General features: G+C 44.3%; 1 long non-coding RNA gene across 1 annotated transcript; it reads right to left on the bottom strand.

The window, feature by feature from the left end:
- Positions 1-3,413: 3,413 nt before the first annotated feature.
- Positions 3,414-3,824, bottom strand: LOC146808859 (uncharacterized). Its single transcript, XR_014965495.1, has 3 exons — positions 3,765-3,824; positions 3,555-3,665; positions 3,414-3,470 (listed from the first exon to the last, which is right to left on the bottom strand). It is a non-coding gene; the product is annotated as an uncharacterized LOC146808859 (long non-coding RNA).
- Positions 3,825-6,891: the final 3,067 nt, after the last annotated feature.

Genomic DNA, 6,891 nt, shown 5'->3' with positions numbered 1-6,891 from the left:
TGTGGTCTGGCTGTCTTGGTACCTGACGACTCTGGGACCTCGGCGTCCTCTGCCTCTGTGGGTAGGGCCAAAATGCGTAGACCCTCCTTCAGCTCTGTTATATGATGTCTTTTATTTTGCCGTTCAAAGCTGAGCCCGAAGGGATATGTCCATCTGTAGCGCACGTTTTCCTCTCGAAGCTTGCTGGTTACGGGCGGAGCTGCTGGCGACGCACCAGAGTGGCTTGCGATAAATCTTGGTACAGAGAGCAGCTGTATCCTTGGAACGAGACCTCCTTCTTCTTTTTGGCAGCTTCCAAGATGACCTCCATGACTGGAAAGGCATGCAACTTAGCCAGGATGTCCCTAGGTCTCCTGCGTTCTCCGTTAACCGGTGGTCCGCCCATGTGCACCCGTTCAAGCTTTATTTTCATGTTTGGCCGGTTCACCAACTCACCAAAGAGGCCGATAATGAACGCCTCCAGGTCCGTGCCTTCTGCGCCTTCTTCCAGGTCTCTCACCCGTATATTCTCTCTCCGGGTACGGTTCTTCATATCTTCCAGCTTCAGGGCTGACTGCGCCAGCTGTATGCGAAGCTCTTTACATTCTGCTTGGGAGGCCAAGGAGGCTTTATCCAAGGCTTGCATCTTCTCCTCCACCTCCAGGACCCGGGATCTCACCGCGTCCACATCTCGGCGCAAGTCGCCAAGCTTCTCCGTCAGGTCCCCACGTAGTTGGTTCAAGCTAGAGTGAAGGTCCCGTTTGAACTCCCCGCAGAGGTCTTTTTTGAAGTCCCGTAGAGTGGCCAACAAGTCGTCTTTAGTTAAGGCCATACCGTCTCCTCTGCTCGGACCCCCTTCGTCGGTGGATCTGGACAGTGTCTGGAAGTACTGCGCCACGTGATTTTTCCGCGGCTTTGCTGTCTTCTTAATCGGGAGCGTGCGTGACGTCCTCCCCATCAGGGCGTCCGCCTTGTGCTTCAGTGATTCGTCCCTTCCAGCCTTATGTCCCTCCAGCGACTATGCACCTCCACATGACCTCCTGAGCCAGCTACCTGAAATTGGGAGCCTCCTTGCCTTTGTCGGTATGCTCTGCTGGTAGGCGCCCTGTTGTCAACCCGGGACCTGCTGGTTATCGGTTCCGACCACTTTCAGCTGCCCTCTCCACCTCCAGTTTCCTTCTGATCCAGGCGCACTATGGGGCCGGTGTTATTGTGTCTCCCTCGGCGCTCTGAAGCGTCTCACTCGGCCGCCTTCTTAAGGTCAGGCACCGTGCCCGAGTAAGCTTGACTGTTGAGTGCCCTTCGATTCACCGTCCCATCTAACCTGCAGGTATTGCCGTCATGTAAATCGCGCCGAGTCCCGCTCATAGAGGTTCCTCCGTCGTTTTCGCCCGGCGCGTGATCCCCGCTCTTATTTCCAGCCTTTCCATAGCCTCTTCAATTCACAGGGTTGCCCCTGCCCAGCGCACCGCTCGACATGCCTCCAGTCGCTCTCCCTCGATTTTGTGGATCCACGCTCGGCGATCATTCGCGGCCCGCGGCCGCCATTTTGTCCGCCCTTGGCGCTCGAGTCACAGCTCGATTTCGCGCGTTTCTGGGGTCTAAACAGCCTCACCACTGTGACATCTGCCTCTCGGAGCGTTCCGCGATCGCCTTGCGGGGTTTGCACCGCTCCAGAGCTCCCGCTTAGCCGCTCATGGAAGTCCGTGGGGCCGGAGCTGACTCGGTACACTACCAGTCAGCCATCTTACTAGGTCACCGTTCATTGAGTTTTATCAAGGTTCACAAGGTGAAAAACAAAAATAGATGAATAATACATAATAGACATATATACATAGGTCCCACACAAAAGCATTACAACAAACAACACTCATTCAAGGTTCCAAAACTGCATACACACTCATTCATCACTCTCAATCAACAACATTCTAACAGTCATATATATTACTAAAACAGTCAGAGATGATTTACAGCCTAATGATGTAAGAATCGAAGGCTCTTGTGTATTCTCCCAATAGTACGTAGAAACTGGATCTGAATACACAAGTTCATTTAGCGCCAACGTGCGTTATGGTGTCAAGCCCGGGGGGGCTACACCTTCATCAGGGCAGTAAATATATAGAGAGTGTGGGACACACAAGAAAAGACCTTTATGGCAATCGTCCACTCAGGATTTAGGAAAACATATATAATTGAGACCAGCTCAACAGGAAGATATTCACTCCACGAGCACCATCTGCTCTACTGCCCCGTTTCCACCTCAGGACCCCCATGTGCGGCCCTGTTTGGATCATATTCCAGTACTGTAGAGCCTAATTGGATTATCTAAAATGCCTACAAATTTTTTTTAATAACCGATGACTTTCTGATTCATCTGCTCCTTTCCGATTTTTGACATCTTATGAGACTTCTGGAGCACGTCCTCTATACATTCCCCTCGATATCTTCTTATTGAGCTGGTCTCAATAATATATGTTTTCCTAAATCCTGAGTGGATGATTGCTATAAAGGTCTTTTCTTGTGTGTCCCACACTCTCTATATATTTACTGCCCTGATGAAGGTGTGGCAAAAACACAACAAAATGTCAATACTGATAGTTCTTCAAACTATTACTTCGCTAGTGCCTAGAACAAATTCTGAAGCATCCAAAAGCACTCATTTGCTTAATTTGAATTTATTTAAACAATTCTACATTTTGGGGTTCAAAATTATTTCATTTTTTAGATACCACACAAATTGAATAGAACATATTAAATAACAAACAGACATATTCCAAATTAACTACACTCTCTCTCTCAATCTTACTTTCTACTTACATATCACATTCAAACCGCATTTGTAACCCATACTCAACTACACCCACACCTCAACAATAGCTAACACTCCCTGACTTAACTACTCATTTAAGTCAAAATCTAATGTCAGACAACCAGACATCACCTGTTATAAGCCTTAATCCTTTATTGTGCACAAACAAGGATATCACATCTTTTTAATTTCATGAATACAAATCACAGTGCACAAAAGCAACTAAAGATATTTGCCCTAAGATTGTCTGGTGAACAAAATGCAAAGTCGACGTGTTTCGAGCCCGCTTTTTAAAGGGCTCTCTTCAGGACCAAAATAACTGTGAAAAACAAACAACACATTCTTGTTAGCTGACAATCCATAACTTCTGTTTACCAAAAACCGGCTGTAAAAACACTACCCATGCCTGTCAGCTTACCTCTTAAAGCGGAAAACACCTCAATGACAACAAACTGGAAAATGGTAAAGCGACACAGCTGTCTGCAAAATCAAAAAAATATAAATAAATAAAGAAAATCGTTTTTTGTCCCAACTAAAATCGTCTTGATACACTGTTTAAGGAAACAAGGAAGGACTGGAGAACAGATGCTCAGAAAGACTTCACTTACGAGTAAAAAAATGTGTGGTTTAAAGTCCCAGTTTCTTAAAAGTGGTTCCAACCGCATCGATTTCAGTTGCGGAACTGTAGGGATAAATTAACGACATCGTTACTATCTGCCAAAGCATCTGAGCTTAGCTCAGAGAGGAAGTGCAAAATCTCCATTACCTTTTTGGCTGTTGTCAAACGGGACGCGAGGTCGGAATCTGATTATCCGAAACTCAGTATGTTTTTTCTATGGAGCGCGAGGCTCAGGATACAATTTTTCATCCACTGGTTCTAAAAAACAGAATTATAATGCTTTTTGTGAACAAAAAGGCTCTGTTTTAATGATTAGATGCTAATTCAATCACAAGCTGTGCCATGCGAGAAGCATACCTTGTCACAAGAAATCCACTTGTTCATACGGACACTGTTCTCGTTCACTCTACGGCTTTGGAGCTCCGTTGTGAACATCAAAGAAGGACTTCCTTGTTAAAAGACATTGCCCGCAGCATCTTGGGAAATGGTATCTCTGGGAGTTGTAGTCTAGTCTTATCATTTCAGTTCACTCATAAACTTTATTAATCCTCAAAATCTTTTGACAGATATTATATCTTTATCCGTTATGTTTTGTTGAATGATCGTTATTAAACTTAAAAAATCCAATAAAAACAGGACAATTTTTTTTTTTAAGAAACTTGAAAATAATAATGCAAATAATAAACCGCCCTGATAGAATGTATCAGGAGCAGGAAATCAGTGGCCATACTTACCCACTCACTTCAGAATTGTTGCCATTTAGTATCCAGCATCGATTGTCCATTACAGATCCACTGCCATCTTCAATAGCAAGTGTGAACACAGTCACACTTTACAGTTTATATAATTCCGAAAGTTCATTCAAACCATTCAATGTGGTGTTGAATTTCAAAATGAGGATTGACTCGCGCTGATTAAGTCTTTGGTTCAAATCACCTCCTCTGGTGTCTGGTTCGACTTTGGCAATCACAGTCCATTTGTGGTCTCTCTCAGTGTGACCCTTGGACTTCCAGTGGTTGACAAGTGGCGCAGTTTCCACATTTCGTTTAATTCTCGACTTATGTTGGGTGATTCTCTGATGAATTTCCTGATTTGTTCTACCCACATATAATTTGGGACAAGGGCACAAGACTCCATATACCACAAATGTTGATTTACAATTGGTAAACGTATCATGTTTCCAATGAACCCCATTATGAGTAAACAACAAGCCTTCTATTGTCTGCTCGCAACAAGTGCAGGATCCACATTTATGATGTCCCGTCACTGGTCCCAATCCTACACAGTTTCTGAGTGTTGGTATATTCACTTTTGGTAACATCGCTCGAACCACATGACTTTCGATGTTTTTTTCTTTTTTAAATGCAAATAGAGGGCCTTCCGCAAATGATTGATTCAAATGTTTAATCAAATGCCAATTTTGATGGATAATCTTCTTAAAGCAATTTGAATTTTGGCAAAACGTGGTGACCCAAACCATTTTGTCGCTGGATGTTGGCGATTTCTTTTGTAACGAAGATTCCTGTGGTGTCCGCCTCTTCATGGCATTCTTCAGTAGTATTTTAGGGTACCCTCGATCTGCTAATCTACTCACTAGATTACTAGCATGGAGAAAATATTCATCTTTATAGTGGCAGTTGCGGTGGATTCTCAAAAATTGCCCAAAGGGTAAATTTTGCTTCAGACACCTAGGATGGTTACTTGTAAAGTGAAGAGCCTTGTTCCTGTCTGTGGATTTTTTGAATAAGAAACAAAAACCCCAGCACTCTGATTGTCTATATAAACTGTTTAAGATGTGGTTCTCTCAGAACAGTGAGGGAGATGATGTGAGGAAACACATCCCAATGTTGATCATCTGACTGCAGGCCTGATACAGGGATCATAAATAATCTAGTAAAAATATACAAAGTCTTCAAGGTCAAACAAGGTATGGTTTGACCCCAGGCAAGCTCTCCTCAGGCCCTTGGAGATCTCCTTCAAGCAGGGGACACAGCACACAGCAAAGTCTTTCTCTTTTCCTTGGCAGAATAGCAACTGCAGGTTAGCCCCAGAACACACAGACAGGGCAGTTCTGTTCAGTTTCTCCAGCTCTTCTCCTCTGCAAAGGTTCCTCTTGAATTCCAGGATGATCTAAAATTCTGGGGTTTCAGCTCTCATATTTATACCTCAAAAGTCTTTGTTCTCTAGGTGTAAGAGGTCCTGAACCCAGTCCAAACCAGTTCTGGGGGCACTCTGCCAGTGAACAACTTCTTCCTTTGTTAGTGTGGGCCAGGGTTATCAGACGCACCACAGGGGGTGGAGCCAGCATAGTGGAAGTCAGGCACAGCCCTATTCAGGCCCAGGTGCTACTCCTCCCACCACTCCAAATGCACATCGTCCTATTCAGCATAGTGCTGACCCACCCAGACTTCTGGTTCCACCCCAGCCCCTATCACTCTCAAGCCAGACAGTCAATCCACAAACAGGCAGAAAGGTTGAACACTAAAACAGCCACTTTGTAGTACTATGCCCAGAGTTAGACTTAGTTTTAATAAAAAGTGAGTTTAAGGCTTGGCAAAAAAGGTTTCTAAAGTCAACAATGCAGTAAAACAGCGCATATAGCTGTACAGTGGCAGACCTGAAAAAGGTGTAGGTGGCACAATCAGTGCTGCAGGCCCACTAATAGCAACTAAATTAAAGGCCCAGGGCAAAGGTGGTGCACTCTACTAGGGACTTTCTGATAAATTAAGTATCCCAAATTATGTATACACCTCTGTTACAATGTTGAGGGGAGTGAGCACATGCACGTTAGCACTAGTACTACGCTCACGGAGCATGCGTAGTTTGCACTACTGCGCAAAATGCACGTAGCACAGTGGAAAAACTGTGCTACAACACGTAGCGCAGCAGCAATATCAACAATACCCACAAATGCTTTGAAAAAACAATTTTACATGCTAAAAAGCATATAACCAATTCACAAAAGTGAAATGTGAATGAAAATATTAGGCAATGAGGGAGGTGATGATTTTGAGGTTCCCCCTAACCTAGGGGGAGGAACAAGCAGATGCCTTGAACACAAAGAGCATATCATGCTGGTGAACGATTCAGTGGTGGTCCCTTCCTCCTAGGACCACCCCAAGCACAGTTATGGGCAAACATACAATCCCAATCAAAGGCCCTGCAAAGCATTATGGGACGAGATTAGCAGTGGGCAGTGAATATTATAGTGTCCAATATCAAAATAATTCTACAAAGAGCTGCAGTTCAACTAGTCCTTACTAGATGTCCCTTACCAGTCAAATGCAAAAGCATTGAAATTATTATTATGTCAAGCTGCAGTTCCACTAGTCGTTACTAGATGTTACTCACGAGTCAAATGCAAAAGCATTGAAACCCTTTCATGAAGCTTTTGCATTTGACTTGTGAGGGACATCTAGTAATGACGAGTGGAACTGCAACTTGATTGCCTCTAGATCAGTGCGAATACATCATTTATACTGAC

This window comes from Triturus cristatus, chromosome 7 (genome assembly GCF_964204655.1).
Source record: "Triturus cristatus chromosome 7, aTriCri1.1, whole genome shotgun sequence".
NCBI lineage: Eukaryota > Metazoa > Chordata > Amphibia > Caudata > Salamandridae > Triturus > Triturus cristatus.
This window is presented reverse-complemented; position numbering and strand designations above follow the sequence as displayed.